General features: G+C 45.3%; 1 long non-coding RNA gene across 2 annotated transcripts in view; it reads right to left on the reverse strand.

Annotated features, from left to right (window-relative positions):
* LOC307176890 overlaps positions 1 to 16,087 on the reverse strand; it is a 58,004-nt gene that overhangs the window by 7,811 nt on the left and 34,106 nt on the right. Inside the window, exon 3 of one of the 2 annotated variants that reach the window (XR_013824933.1) lies at positions 9,047 to 9,239. This is a non-coding gene — a long non-coding RNA (uncharacterized lncRNA). Of the gene's footprint in view, positions 1 to 7,029; positions 9,240 to 16,087 lie in introns of those variants that run through there. The other variant, XR_013824934.1, reaches the window with a different exon arrangement.

Here is a 16,087-nt window from a genome sequence, read left to right on the forward strand (position 1 = left end):
AAAAAAAAAAAAAAGGATCCTGAGAAAAGTATACCTAGAAGATCAAGGTAGCCTCAAGGAGATTAAGTGAAGCAATAAGAATGCGGAGTGTCACTTAGGAAAGTGGCCTCTATGGGATGTGGGAATTGATTCTGGCGTCCAAGAATAACATTGGGGTTGGTCCTACCTACCAGCCTGAGAAATATGGTCACCTTGCTGTTCTGTCTTTAGAGTGGCTCCTTCACAATTAGGACATATGAGATAGGTACTTTATAAACTATAAAATGCCACAAAAATGTTGGGTATCACTCTCATCACAAGTGGTGCCTCCATGCTGCTGAGATGGGATTTGAGGGCAGTTCTGGAGCACCAACGAGCCAGCTGGATCCTGGGAGCCCATGAATGGAGCACGCTGGTGTTCAGCTCACATTCAGCCCTTTGGCCAGCTTTGGGCTCGGCGCTGAGATGTCACATGGTATGGAGCCCAGAGCAAAGGTTCGGGCGTCATAAGACACGGGTTTAAATTCTGCGGACTCATTCACCTTAGAAAACCTGGGGAAATTGCTGTAATTCCACTACCTGTTTCCTCCACTTAGAAGTGAAGAAAATAATAATTCTCATGTCACATGAGTGTTCTGAAGATCCAGTGAAATAGGGCACGTGAAAGTGCTTTGTAAATACAATATTCTGCAAAGCTCAGTTGTATGTGTTGGAGAGGCAGTATTGATACCATGAATGCATCGGTTTTGTAGTGTGAACCCAGCGTGGCCACCTGTAGTCGTGTTACTTAAACTCTTTGATCTTTTGTTTCATCATCTATAAAACAAAAATTTAACTTCCCGATAGCGTTTTTTATGAGAATTAGATGAGATAGTGAGGGAGGGAAACACAGTTATTGAGCATCTGCTACGTGTCATGCACACAGTACATGATTTTTATATGACAATAAATAAATATAAGGCACATTCCCCCCCAAATCACGCTTTGATATAAGAGCTTTGCCTTGTGTTCAAGTCCTTACAATGTTTCCTGTATTATGGGATGTTCTCTTGGTTATTTTATTTTTGAACAGCACAGTACCATTTGAGAGATCCTGACTTAGATCAAAATGACTCAATGGATGCTGGTTTTGGACACAGAGGTCACTGGACATAATCTGTGAAATCAGGAAGCAACATTCTAGGATGGTGAACCGGCACATGACGTGCCCGGTCACGAGTCAGCGTGTGCAGAGGGGTTATCGAGCACTCACCATATCTTTAGTGAAATCTTTTCTTTGGTACAATGAAGAGTGTCAACACTGGTGGTTGGTTAGGAATACTGTACAGGCCCCACTCGTCCCCCGCCCTTTTATGAACAAGACATAGGAAACTGGCAGATGTAGGCCTGACATCAGCCACTCGGTCCTCTGTCCTCTCCTTCAAGGGGGACCCTGTTGCCTGATCTGAACCAGAACTGTCCAGTGCTCTGCTAAGAGCATCACCGTGTCTGCTCCAGTGCCAGCCTTTCGTGCACGATGCTCGCTCGCCTGCCAGGGCCATCGTGGGTCTTCTCCTAAACCACGGAGTGAGTTTGAATGCTTGTTTTTGCGTTTTTGCTTGCCAGTGCATGCTTGTTTGTCTGATGGGGTTCAGTCCAACATTTCTGAGGTTGTGGGAGAGGGGATTTATAACTCCCATGTGCCTCTAACCGTAAGAGGTTACCAATAGTTACCAAAAGAAACTGATGTTTTCCAAATCGCCAAGTTTGCTTAAGTCAGAAGGCAATGTCATTGTCTCTCTCCCCCAGACCATAAACTCCTTTAAGGTAGGGACCATGCCATTTCTGTGAGCCTCTTTCAGATGCCTTGTGTAGTGCTTCGTGCAAAAGTAATGTAGGAAGCAGATACGTTTATTTGGAATAAAGCTTTCTATGTTCAAATCCTGCCACTTGCATACATTGAGAGAATTTGGGGAAGTTATTTACGCTCACTATGCCTCAGTTTCCTCTTCTGTAAAATGGAAATGGTGACAATGGCACCCACTTTGCAGGGGTCTGTACAGATTAAGGTAATAGATATGAAGAGTTCAGAACAACGCTTGCTTTTCAATAAACATTAGCTCTTCTCATTAAGAAGGTGGAAAATGTTTGTTATGTGAATTAGGAGTAGTAGTGCAGGGTTCCAGTAATTGCACAAGAGCTCTGTCCAGGCCAGCTATGATTGTGTAATCAGTTTCCATAAATCTGCTACTGGTTCCAAGAAACATCCATCAGCGAATCCACCTGCACGGCACTTGAAGCCACCCCAGCGGGGCTGGAGGCAGGCCACGCAGCCCGCCCTCCATTGTCCCTTCCTGCTTCTCGGCATAAGCCCGCAGAACACTTTTCTGAGGGCCACCTGGGAACTCACCCCTAATGGATCCTATTTTTTCCCACACTGAGTGACCTTCCCATTAGGATGCTGAATCTGATAATTGGTAGATCTCCTCCTTGGCTCACTCCATCTCATTACTTCATGCTTCTCCTTCCCCCACTGATGCTAAGTGATTCCCTGAGGGTGAACTGGAATGAGAACAGGGTACTTGTCGACTCTTGGAAAATAATGGCTTTTCCCACCAGAGCTGGGTTTGGCAACTGTTCTGTGGTTAGGCTGACATGTGTAGTGCCTGTATCGTTTGCAGCATCACATGAGTTTCCACGTGCATGCCCAGAGGCACCAGCACTCACGCTAATACAGATCCACGTGGGGTGGTGCACACACCCTGTGTTCACATACAGGTGTTCACAAACCCCTCCCCTTCTTCGCACAGATTCCCAACTTATCCTGAAACGACCTGGCCTAGGGAGAGAAGGAGGAAAAGCAATCCACTTTCATCCTTTCATCGTGTTTGCTGTAAACTTGTTTTCAACAGTGGGGACCCTATACTCACATTTATTCCCTCCCTCTCTGCCCACTGGGCTCCTGTCCTTGCGGCCTCCATCCCGAGAAGACTCCAGCTGCGTAGATAAGGCCTAGATGTGTGAGCGTGTGCTGTGCTCATGGTGATGACTTGCTCTAAACGCCACCTTTAGGGCCCTTCATGTCCAGTCGGGAGGAAGTCAGGACATTGTCCTGCTGCCCTGACCTTCCTCCCCGCTGGCCTCGGGACTGTGCTGGGGAGGACAGTCACGGGGAAATGAGCATTCCAGATGCGAGGGCTGAGATCCCATCTTCCCAGGGCTAACTGCTTTATCTTGGTTGTCGTGAGACTGTGCCCCTGGAACCCTGAAGCATTTAGAGGCTGTTGCCACCCATACCCTTGAGATGGCAAATCCCTGGGTCCGGCTCACATCAAACACCCTGGAACTGACATGGCTTGTCTTGCATACCACGAGAGCAAACGTGTGTGGGGTCCGTCCTTCCAAGGAGGAGGAAGGCCTCTCTTCTTTGTTCAGGATGGTGACAACATGGCCCTACCCCTCCCACACAAAGGAGGCTATTTATAGTGTCCGTGGCCACCTAGGTGTGTCTCTATAAATAGAACTTTCCAGAACAACCTTTCAAGCAAATTTTCTTATCCGTCTCCTAAATAATGTTGACTGATAGGGAAAGGCGAAGGTATATTAGCTTTCCACCAGCAAGTAGAAGGCATGGCTGACCAATTCGACAGGTGAGATGTTAATAAGTTTGTGTAGGTGAACTCCCAGCAGAGAGGAATGAGAGATAAACATTGTCTAAGAGACGTGAACTCTTTCACCCAGCACCTATGCTTCTGGGTTTTCTTTCTCCATTAATTATGCCCTGGCTTCGTCAAAGAGAGTAGATAATGCAGGTAAAACATGCTTGTGTTCTGGTTGTCAGGGAGATGGGGGATCTGTTTGCTTAAGTCTACGCATAAGCAAACTTCATAAGCACAGGCCAGTATTTAGATTTCTGGCTTTTTACCAAATCTCTGCATCTTTACTTCAAAGCTTTGTTGAGTTCAGTGATTTGTGGTGTGTTCTTTTCTTTCCATGGTTCTCTTCTCTCTGCCACCCCCTCAGCCGGTGAAAATGCTGACATAAAATGAAATCCCCTGTGGCAAGGGAGCTTCGCCAGGCTCCCAAGCCTGATGGCGTTGAGCCCCTAGGATGGCAGAGCCGGGCGAGGCACCCACCACAGCCCAACTCCCAGCACCCACTCCTCAGGACTGTGAGGGAAGCAGAGACTTCCTGGCTGGTTCAAAGGACAGGTGACTGAAGTGGAGAAACGTGATTTTGGAAGGCTGGAGGCAAAGGGGATTGGAGCCAGAGAGGAACACGCCAGACCTGAGAGTGAGAAAGCTGAAACGTAGATTTTTTTTTTCCGTCACGCCGCGCAGCTTGCGGGATCTTAGTGCCCCGACCAGGGATCGAACCTGTGCCCCCCACAGGGCAAGCACGGAGCCCTAACCGCTGGATCACCAGGGAACTCCCGTAGATGTTGTTGACATGTTTCCATGTCAACCAAGTGTTTCGGATCCAGATGCTGGAATGCCAGAGTTTTCCTGGCAGGATGGTGGGGAAGCTTGTGGCACCAGCCAGGCCAGGCTGAGCCTTGCTGGCTGTTCTGTTTTTCCTGGGATCGTCTCGAGGAGAGCCCGTTTCCCCTTAGTCGATTGGTAAATCATTACAGAGCCACGACTGGAGTATGTGTGAATGTTCCCCAGGTTCATTAGCCTTGGACACAAATGAGGCTGTCAACCTCTAGGATCAAATTTTGTTTGCTCAGCTGTGTCCCCCATGGGGCCTTGGGGTTTCTTTCAGTCCTCACCCCTCAAGCCTCTCTGAGAGTTCCAAGGGCGTGTCTTATATCCTCCAAGATCAGTTCAGCTGTATGGAAACAGCAGTCTGTCATCTGTGAGCTTCCAACAACCAAAAGGTTGTTGGAAGTCTAGTAGATCAGGGTTGAGTTACATCTTGACCCTTTCACTTCAGGGCACACCCCCTACCACCAAAGGAGACGGCTGGGGTGAGTGCAGCAGAACTCATCTATGCCTTTCACTTACATTGTTCTTCATCACTGGGAGATGTTCTCCTTGAGCAGGCAGCCACCCTTCCTGTGGCTTGCCTTCTTTTATCCTCACCTCTCTCATTATAGTTCATCAGCTGAGGAGGCAAAGTTCAAAGAAAAAAAATATATATATATATATATATTGCAGATGAATCAAAAAGTACAGATAGGGACTCCCCTGGCGGTCCAGTGGTTAAGACTTCGCCTTCCAATGCAGGGGGTGTGGGTTTGATCCTTGGTCGGGGAGCTAAGATGCCACATGCCTTGCAGCCAAAAAACCGAAACATAAAACAGAAGCAATATTGTAACAAATTCAGTAAAGACTTAAAAATGGCCCACATCAAAACAATCTTTAAAAATAAAAGTACAGAAAAAAGTAGAACAATCCGATTGCAAATGAGAGGAAGAGGACCTGTAGGGACCAAGTGAAAGGGCAGGCATAGCAAGCGCCCTGCGAGAGGTGAGTGGAGCCGGTGAGGGAGCTGAGAGATGAGATTACTGCAGATGTGGCGGGAGGACGTCCTATGTGCTTCCATAGCAACCGGGCTTTCCTCTGAACGGCCTCCCACAATTATAGTGCCTTGTAATTGCTCTTTCAGCCGTCTTTCCACTAATCTGTGAACTTCAGGGACTGAAGCTTTAATCTCTGTATTCCCAGAAGTATGGCTCGGGCAAAGCTCTGGAAGCGAAGCAGGCACATTGTGGACCAGGGGCAGTAAACAAAATTGCTTGGTTTAAAATGATGGATATGTTGTAAATCGACTATACTTCAATAAAATAAAATGTAATTTTTGAAATGATGGATACATGAAGGGAAATGACGCTTATAGTCAGCCTTGAGGACCTCGGTTTTACTTAACAGTGGGTCAGAAGCTGAAATCAATCCTTGAGTGTGAATCCAACAACAAGGCTTGAGAATTACTTTTCAGAAGTTGTATGTAGAATGGCTGGGGTCAGGGCAGAGGAGGAAGGAGGCTGTGGGCTGAGGGACTCACCAAGAAGGTGTTGTAGGTAGTCAGCATGAAACCGGGCAGGGAGGAGAGGAAGGCTCATTTATGGGAAGAAAGGGCAGAGCGACGGGGGAGGTTGGATGAGCAGGACTTAGGCTGGACCACATGAAAGACTGATAGGCATGGACTCATTCATTTGCTCCGTTGTCCATTAATTCATAAACTCGTGCATGCTTCATTCAGCATTGGGTTGTGCCAGTGCCCTTGATGAGCGTTCCTCTCTCTTCACCGTCAAGCGACAGCTGCAGGTGTCACCACAGCCAGGGAGTGACTGCGTGGCAGAGCGTGGACCCTGGCTTCAGTTCCCATTGGTTCATGTCCCGATTCTGCCTGCGTGGATCTTAGCAACTTACTCAACTTCACTAAACCTCACTCCCCTCATCTGTGAAGTGGGGATAATGACCTACCTCACAGGGTTACTGTGAGGGCTGCTTGAGATGATGCATGGAGCTGACAAAGGCTAGCTAGCAGACGATAAATGAATATTTCTTAAGCACCTGCCTATGTGTTAGGTATCGTGATATTAGGATATCGAGCCAGACAGGACCCCATCTTGTTCTCTAGCACCCCAAAGACAACTTTGGGGAGTAGGGAAGTTTGAAAACCGTGCTGTGCATGTAATGTGATAACTGATCTAACAGAAGGATGACGTTAGGGCCATGGAATTCAGACAAAGAGATTAAAGGGGCCTGGGGAGTGAAGAGAGATGCCGCAGAGGAAATGGTAATTGAACTGGGTTTTGAAAATGAGTAGAAATTTGGAAGATGAGAGGAGGGAGGAAGAAAAAGATCTTCAGACAAAAGGAACGAATGTACAAAAGAACAAAGGGTAATGACACACTTCCCTTGCAGGGTTACTGTAGGATGGACTGAGGCACCATATATGCCTGGCACCAGGGCCTTCGAGGTCATAGCAAAACTCAACATATCAACACACGCTAGCTTTCTCTCTGCCTTTGCTGAATCCCAGTTGTATCTTCTCTAGACAACTTGTAGCTCAAACCAAGAAAATGGAGGAACATCTCAGAAAAGAGGAAAAGGAAGGCAGGAGTTGTAACCACGGCTTTTATGACCATGGTTAATGAGTAAATGGAGAGAGGAAAACAGGTGTCTACAGAGGAGGCCAACAGAGGTTACTCAGGGTAAAAGGAGCAAAAACAACAGGGTTCATGTCGCATAAGCTGAAGAAGGGAAAGCTTAAGAATGAATACTCACTTATGTGGCCTGTAATGAGAGGTCAGTAAAGGAAGAACATTGCAAGGGCTGCTTCCAGAGGCCTTCAGCAACCTCCTCAGAGTTCTCCATGGTAACTGCTGCGGCCACTGTAAAGGGCTGGCTCTCCAATGTCTGCCCACAGCTCCAGAAATGTTTCTTCTCCCCCTGGAGTTCCCACTGCCCTCTGCACCCACCACCCCACCAGGTCCACGGGGTATGCAGATCCCAGTGAAGTGGGAGCAGAAGGGCACGTGGCTGTACTCGTGGCCGCTCCACAGACCAAGCCACTCGCCCAGGACAGCCCCACCCACCCGAATTTTCTGATGGTTATGGTTGGCGTTCACGCAGGAGAACCCCGCCATCATGAAGGGCAGCTCCCTGCCAACCTGGAGTCAGCATCCAGGAGGAATTTGGTAAAACCAAGACAAAGCATAACAAAGTCTTCCTGTGTTATTGCTGCAGCTGGGACTGGTCTGCGAACTACCTGTTGGTGCAATTCTCCCAGAGGTGACCTGAAAGGACTCAGACCTCAAATATTTAATGACAAACAAGTATGGTTGTCAAGATAAAGTCCTTTTAGACTGGGTCATTCACAAATGCACTGGTAAGCAGGGAGGCCACATGAAACTCCAACAAAGGTCCATCTATTCCAGCACCTATAACAAAACCCAGGGAGCTTGCAGTTCCTAAAATCTACAGATTAGTAGCCCTGCGTTTGCTTGATTCATATGCCAGTGTGTCAGGATATGGGCCCCCTTTGCTTTCTTTATAGGTGAAACCCTGTAGAGTGGAATAAAATAGTACTTTCTCCTGAAAGTACAGTACAATGGAGAAGACAGATAAACATGGTAGGAGATTTCCTTTTTTCCTGCCTCTTCTTTGTTTTGTATTTTTTAAAACTCGGAGTGTGAATCAAACCTGAAGAACTACCCTAAGATAGCAGGGTAAACTACCAGGTTAATGTTTAATTCACTTTTGCTTGATCAGGACTTTAAAACTTTGAACAAAATGGACTTCAATAAAGATAGAAGACGGAAGAAGATTTTAATATAATTTCGGTGCAGAAATAGGGCGAAAGCAAGTGGTTATGGAGGAAGTAATTTGTGAGGAAAAACAAGCCAAATCCAGGGGTTGGTAAACAGAACAGGGAGAGCTGAAATCTCTGCTTGTGTAAGAGAAGCTCTTGCCTCTTCATCAGGGACTGGGCTGTGTTCTTACTGTGGTTCTCATTCTGCTGGACCTTCCTCTCTCCATGCCCAGTAAAAACTTGCCACATGGTCACCAAATACTAATCTAGCATGTGCTAATTGCTAAGCAGAGTACTTAGCACATGGGAGCATAGAAAGAAGAATGATATTTTAAAACCCTCTTCATCTTCATCTGTCTCAGAGATGACTCTGACCCCGGTCTAGGTAAGGGCCACTATTACGTGCACTTACAACACCTCGGCTGTCTCACTCGCCCTTGTGGTTACTTGATGAATATCTGTCTCCCTACAAATTGTAAGCCCCAACAGGGCAGTGACTCTTGGTGAGTTGATCCCATCTATATCTGGAGCATCTAGTACAGTGCCTGACACAGACAGTAGGTCTTCAATACATTATGAATGAATGAATGAGTAAACAAGCAACGGAAGGACAAATACCACTTCTAGGCCATTGAAATGATTAATTCATCCTTCTTTTGGAATAGCAATGGAAGAATGTCATTCAAATATCAACTCACTCTCCCCTCCCTTGTCTTTCCTTCTTTCTTTCTGCTTCACTCCTCACCCCTCCTACCAGCCCCTCAAATATGAAAATAACATCATCAACAACCACAAAAATAACATCATCAACAACCACTCTGAGTACCTGCATCCTGGAGGATGTGGTGGTGCCGGTGTGGGCTGTACGGACACAGCCCACGTCCTCTGCTGCGCTGCCTGGGGTTTTTATGTAATAGGAACAGGTCGATTGGCATGTTCTCAGCTTGGAAAGAGGAGCCATGCCTTGTTGTGGCTTTGAGTTCAGATCAGTTTTTCTCACTCTTTGAAGATGAAAAGCCCTATAAACAAAGCAAGGCAAAATAAGCCCGAATGCTTCAAGGCAGGAAGAATGCTGTGTGGTGATATTGTTTAGAAAGACTTGGTCATTGCTGTACTGGAGAGCCGACCTTTGCGGAGCTCAATTGTGTGGCGTCCGACTGAGTAAGTTAGCAAAATAAAGACAGATGGCAATGGATTAACTCCAACACGCCCACCAGACAACGGCAGACAACGTGGAGAACAGTGGAGTGCCCTAAAAAAGCATTTTCGGGGAGACTTCACCAAGTGCCTCCCATAGATGCCACCTAGTGACTCACCAAAACGTTGCATCTTGCACAATCCTATAGATTGAGGAAACAGCTTGAGGGGACGACGCCATACACAGCCTGGCTTTGTTTAACAGGAAAAGAGAGAGGGAGAGATACCAGATCATGGCGGCCTTGAAAATTTATAGTAGTTTAATGTTCAGTTCACTGAGAAATAATGGTTGAATTTTGTATTCTGCCTTGTATGTTTAGAGAAAAAAAAAAAGAAAGAAAGAGAGATAAAGAACACAAATCCTGCAAGACAGGCAACTGTCTTTCATCCAGAAATAAATGACCCAGAGATAGACACAAGATTTAGGACAGTTTATGCATTGGGGTCCTGACCTTCTACAACTGAAACCTAGAATATGAATCATTCATTTCAAGTACCAGCTCCAACTGGCCAGCAGAAGCTCTCGGGACGGTGTGGGGCTGTGAGGTGGGCTCCAGACTCATGGTTGGGACCTTGTGGTCCTTGAGATCGTCTGCCGTGGCTGCAGGCGAGGGGACTGGTGGTACCTGGGTCTGCATTAGACAACCTTATGTCAGGCTATCAAATCTCCTAATTTGTTTAAGAAACTGTACTCCTGACTGTCTGAGGGCAGAAGCTGAAATGTGCATAGAACATATAGAAAAGGTGACAGTTTTCCATGTTAAGGAGAGATGAAGAAGTAACATGAGCAGTTTTGTTAGGTTCTACCAAACTCGGGTTTCATTATGTTTGTCCCTCCATTGTGGAAGGTGGTGTTTGATTGGCAGTTTACACACTAGCATATATAATTTAGGGCTTATAGTCCTTGAACATGTGCCAAGAACTTGGTGCTGAGGCACTGATTATTCTTAACTATAGAATTCTTTTACAAGTGAAGGTCTAGACAATTTCACTACAGGCAGACCTCAGAGATAAGCAGATGACCGCAATAAAGCAGATATCGTGATAAAGCAAGTCACGTGAATTTTTTGGTCTCCCGGTGCATATAAAAGTTATCTCTATGCTAGACTGTAGTCTGTTAAGTGTGCAAGAGCATTATGTCTATAAAACAATGTACATACATTAAATTAAAATCATAATTTAAATTAATTTACTTTATTGCTAAAAAAATGCTAACCATCATCTGAGACTTCAGTGAGACATAGTAGTAACATCAGAGATCACCAATCACAGATTCCATAACAAATGTCATAATAATGAAAAATGTTTAAATATTGTGAGAATTACCAAAGTGTGACACACAGAAACGAAGTGAGTGCTATTGGAAAACGGCACCAACGGACTTGCCCCATGCAGGGTTGCCACAAACCCTCAGTTCGTAAAAAACGTAGTATCTATGAAGTTTAATAAAACGATGTAGTTTCTTCATTGCCACATGTGGCCAACCCATTTGAAGTGTCTAGGATGGTACCCCAAAGCAGTTGGTGAACACCTCTTGTGTGCCAGGCACTATTCTAGGGGTTCAGGGACACAGAGATGAAAACGAACCACGACTTGCGCAGGAGAAGTTCGTGTTTTAGTGAAGAGGCAGACGTGCATAGATAAAACCCCAATATCTTGAAAGGGATGCTGTGACTGAGGTCACGGCTGAGGGAGCTGGGAGGTCAGGGCAGAAGGTGACATTTCAGTTGGGTCTTGAAGGATGAGGCGGAGTTGTGAAGGCTGAAGATGACACACTAGTGTTTGCAAGGGCAAGGTCACATGGGAGGGCAACGTGCAGTGGCGGAACAATGAAGTCCAAGCTGATCACAACACAGGGCAACAAGAAGCCATTGACAACAAAACTACAAAGACTTTCATGTCTTCTCTGCTTTGACGTGAGCTTCATGTTTGGGCTTTATTCTGTAGGCCAGCTGTCCCTAATATTCACTCTTGAGGACTCACTTTTTATACTTTCTTTCCAGTGGATCGTGTCTTTATAGATTTCTTTTTAACCTCCCCCAGTCCTGCAATTATTAAGAAGTAATTTGTTTCCCATTTCAAAAAAGTCATCCAACCTCCATAACTTGCAATGGATAAGCATGAGATAAAGCATGTTATTAAATTGCGGAGAAAGGATATAGAACATTAACTGCTGCCTTAGACAAACCCCCCAAATCCCAATGGTTTAAGACATGAAGGTTTATTCTTGCTCAAGTCAGGTCCAGTGCATATAAAAGTTATGTCTACACTATACAGTAGCCCCCCATCATGTTACGGTAAAGCCACTGAGAACATTATCTTCCAAGGTCCCTGCATCAGGGAAGGAGGAGGCACCCTATCTCAGCCTGGAAGGGACCTTGTCACTTTTGCTCACAAGTCATTGGACAAAACTAGTCACATGCCCCAATCTAACTACAGGGGACGGTAGAATATGCAGAGATGTAGCATTTGTTCATCATTAACAACCTGTGCCGTGTGTCATACATGTGTAAATTTGCTCCTGGGTCTGTGGAGTTCAGAGGCACCTCCAGCTGAGAACCACAACTCTGGCAAAAGGAAACAGGAACATGATCGGATTGTTTTCTTTCTCAGAAAAGATCACACACGTGGGAGTTCAGAGAATGGATTCCAGTGAGTAGGCTAGAGGCAGGAAGACCAGTTTAGGAGGATGAGGGCCTGGCCCAAAGCAAGGGATGGAGCAAGGGAATGGGTTCTAAACATAGTCTGGGGGTAAAATCCCTCCGTGTTGGAGACCACATATGATGCCTGAGGGAGTCAGAGGTGTCAACGTTGGTTCTTGGGCTTCTAGCCTGGGTGAGTCAGAGGCACTGTGACAGCCACAGCATGAGTCAGAGCAGAAGTCAGGCCAGCCAGGCAGGATCCCCTTCTCCAGGGTTGCAGGGATAATGGTTGTCAGTCATCCCTTTTCCCCTGCTGACCTAGTCATTTGTTCTACCCCTTCCCCACCCAAGAAAACACCAGGTTTGCGTCACAGCCTGTGGAAACTCAAAAGCCAAGGCACCAGAGTTAGGGCAGATGTGGCTGGAAGTTTCGGACTCCAACCCAGGGAGTAAAGCCTTCCTAGCTCTACCCATCCATGCTTAGGTGCTCTGTTAAGTGTTTGGGCCAAACAGCACTTAAACCACTACTGCCATCACCCAATGCTCTCTCTTCTCTTCTACTCGCTTTCTTTCCTCAGGTGTCTTCCCTTCTGGATGCTTCCCAGTCGCTCCTATCAACCTTGCTAATTTGCACCAAGCATTACAGCCTCATCACTCCGCGGATATTGTAATCCAATGTATCTGTGCACTTCTTGTCCAGCCTGTCCTGTCTTCCACTGGACAGCAACCTCATCCGTGGAGGGACCACACCGTCCCAACTGCTGTGAATTGAGCAGAAAGGGACACACTTCACCCCTTCAAGTAAATGAACTACTCTCTTTAATAACGCTGGCCCTCTCTGGACATCAGAGCCTTGAAGGCAAAACTCAGCTGCGTTCCCCTGTTTGAAGCATCACCCTCTTAGCAGAATCTGCTGGTATATGGCTTCTTTGAGCTTTATGAAGAGAAATGAAACAAGCACTTGAGAATTGAAACCACACTCAGGAAAAAAGTACGTTCCGTGTTCTGTTTACTCAGTACGATGAACTACTAACGAGTAAGTGGCTGTTACAGTGGACGGCAGAAGAGAATGGGCTTGAGCATCGGGGGAACTTGGTGCTTGGGTTCTAGTTCACTGCATGTTACAGAGCTTCTCTATCTTCATCTGCGAACGAGGGATCTTAAGAGGCAAAGGCAGTGCTGTTCTAGGCCTGAGCCCACGCAGAGCACCTAGCACAGGCCTTGCACAATAAGAGCCACTCAATAAAGGGCAGCCAATACATGACTATCACTCAGTTTCCTCCCTTATGACGTATGATGTTATAACCTGAATTGTTTCTGCCTTTTTTCGTATCTATAGGTCCCCTTTGCGGTTTTTTGTTTTTTTTTGTTTTTGTTTTTTGCGGTACACGGGCCTCTCACTGTTGGGGCCTCTCCCGTTGCGGAGCACAGGCTCCGGACGCGCAGACTCAGCGGCCATGGCTCACGGGCCCAGCCACTCCGCGGCACGTGGGATCTTCCTGGACCGGGGCATGAACCCGCGTCCCCCGCATCGGCAGGCGGACTCTCAACCACTGCGCCACCAGGGAAGCTCCCCACTTCGCGTTTTATCTTCCTGATCTTGTGTCATTCACTGATCTTTATCCATGTGTCACACAGAACCTTGCGGGCTCATCACTTCTTAGTCCCAGTATTAACTGTAAAGAGTTGTCAGTATTTTATTTGCATAAAAGTTGAACCTAAGAGTACAGAGTTTGCATCAACTGCTTTTATACAGAGAGTCTGAGCTACTTATGTTTCCATTTGCTGCTCTATGAGACCATGCAAAGACCACTGGGCTTGCTCCCAGCTCTCCAAGAGCTGCCTGGGAATATCGTCTTGTGGTAGAGGAAGCAGAGCCAGAACTGATGCTCCTTCTGCCAGAAGTTCAATAAGTCTCCCTGCCTTTCAGTGAGAAGAGGAACCTTTTCAGCTTGAAATGACTGTACTGCTCAGAGATTAATTACTTTTGGATCTGACTCTTGTCTGACCATTAATTATCCACACTAGCAGCAGAAGCTGGGGTTAAAAACTGCACTGTTGTTGCCTTACTGCAGATTTGCTATTCAAGCATTTCTCGCCATTTATATGTGTGGCGGCAACAAGTTCAAGGCTATGTGCACCGTAGGAAGTACTTAAGTTTCTGTTCGACATGTCTGATGCATTCTGGATGTGGTTTGAGAGTTCAAAGTTGCTCCACGAAACCTTTTGAGGAAAGGATTTGTAGGAATGCACCCAAACGAAAGCAAACACATTAAATGGCGCATCTGGGCCTGCATCGGTGTTAGAGCACCTTAGCGTGTCAGAGTGTTTGGGCTTCCTGCCACCTTTTGCAAATGTTGACAGAGCAGGGAGGAAACCAAAGTGAAAAAAAATAAAGGAGGAAGATACATCTTGGGAGACGTCATATGGCTGGAAAGGTAAGGAGTGGGAAGCATGCTGTTCTGGACTGAATTGTGTCCACCCCCCAGAGTCATATATTGCAGACCTAACCCCTGAGAAGGTGACCGTATTTGGAGATAGGGTCTTTAAAGAGTTAATCAAGTTAAAATGAGGTCCTTAGGGTGGGCCCTAACCCAATATGACTGGTGTCCTTATAAGAAGAGGAGATTAGGACACAGACACACAGAGAAGGAAAGCAATGTGAAGACACAAGGAAGAGAAGACGGTCCTCTACAAGCCAAGATGAGAGGCCTTCAAAGGAGCCAATTCCACTGACACCTTGGTCTCAGACTTCTAGCGTCCAGAACTGTGAGAAAATAAATTTCCCTTGTTTTAGTCACCTAATCTGTGGTACTTTGCACTACAAGAAACTGATAGACTTGCCTTATTGATATAGAGCAGCAAGTGAACATTTCACAAGTAAAGAAGTTTAGGAAGACTGAGATAAATGATTACATATCTCTAAAACATTGTGTGTATGTATGTTGGTATTTTATATACATTTGAAGTTGCCCTATACTTCCTACTCCTGAAATGCTTGTTCATGTTTAAATTGTTCAAGATCTTGGGATCCATCTTACTCAGAATCTTACTCAAAACTCTTTCTTTTAAAGAGAAGAGATGTTAAATGGGTAATTCTCAGACTCTTCTATCTGGGTATTCCCAAAAGCAAGTAAGAAAGAGTAGATGCAGCAGTGAATTAGCCTGAAAAGGGAGCCTGGAGTAACCTGATTGTTTTTCTAAAAAGTCAGGTTTATTGAGATACAATTTACATAAAGTAAAATTCACCCTTTTAAATTGTATAGTTAATTAAATTTTGGTACGTATACACAGTCATGTAACCACCATCACAATCAAGATATAGAACATTTTTCATCATCTCCAAAGTTCCTTGTGTTCCTCTGCAATTTCCTTCTTCCACTCCCAGCCCCTGGCAAGCACTGAGATGAATTTTATCCCTATAATCTTGCCTTTTTCAGAATGTCATATAAATGGATTCACATGTCTGGCTTCTCTCATTATTTTGAGGTCAACATTTAGCTTCTAAAATTTATTTGAATTTTATATTCAATGCTGATATATATGATATATACATATATAACATATATATATATATATTTTTTTTAAATGCTAAATAATATATCCATGTTTGTTTTAATATTGGGAAACATTTAAACCTATGTACCCAATTAGGTGACTTAATAATAATTAGATAAAATTAATATTCCATGAAGATGCCCCATTTCCTAATTTTAAAATATCACTTAATTATAAAGATGTTGGGTTACAAGAGACCCCCAAGAAAGTTCAAAGAGATATTCATTAAATTCTGAAAAAATATGGGACAGGGAGTAATGAACAATAGCCTCCTTCCCTTTTATCAGAGACTGCGATCAGAAATGCCTTCTTGGGGTTTGAGAGACAACATATTCTACATGTAAAATAAATAGAAAAAAATTTTCATAAGAAAGACATCCAAACAGGCCACGTGATAATCTCAATATTGATGTATCACTGAAACACGCTGATACACTAAAGTTTCCCACTGCGTGGATAGTAGTAGGTGT

This window comes from Stenella coeruleoalba (assembly GCF_951394435.1).
Source record: "Stenella coeruleoalba genome assembly, chromosome: 18".
Taxonomy (NCBI): Eukaryota; Metazoa; Chordata; class Mammalia; order Artiodactyla; family Delphinidae; genus Stenella; species Stenella coeruleoalba.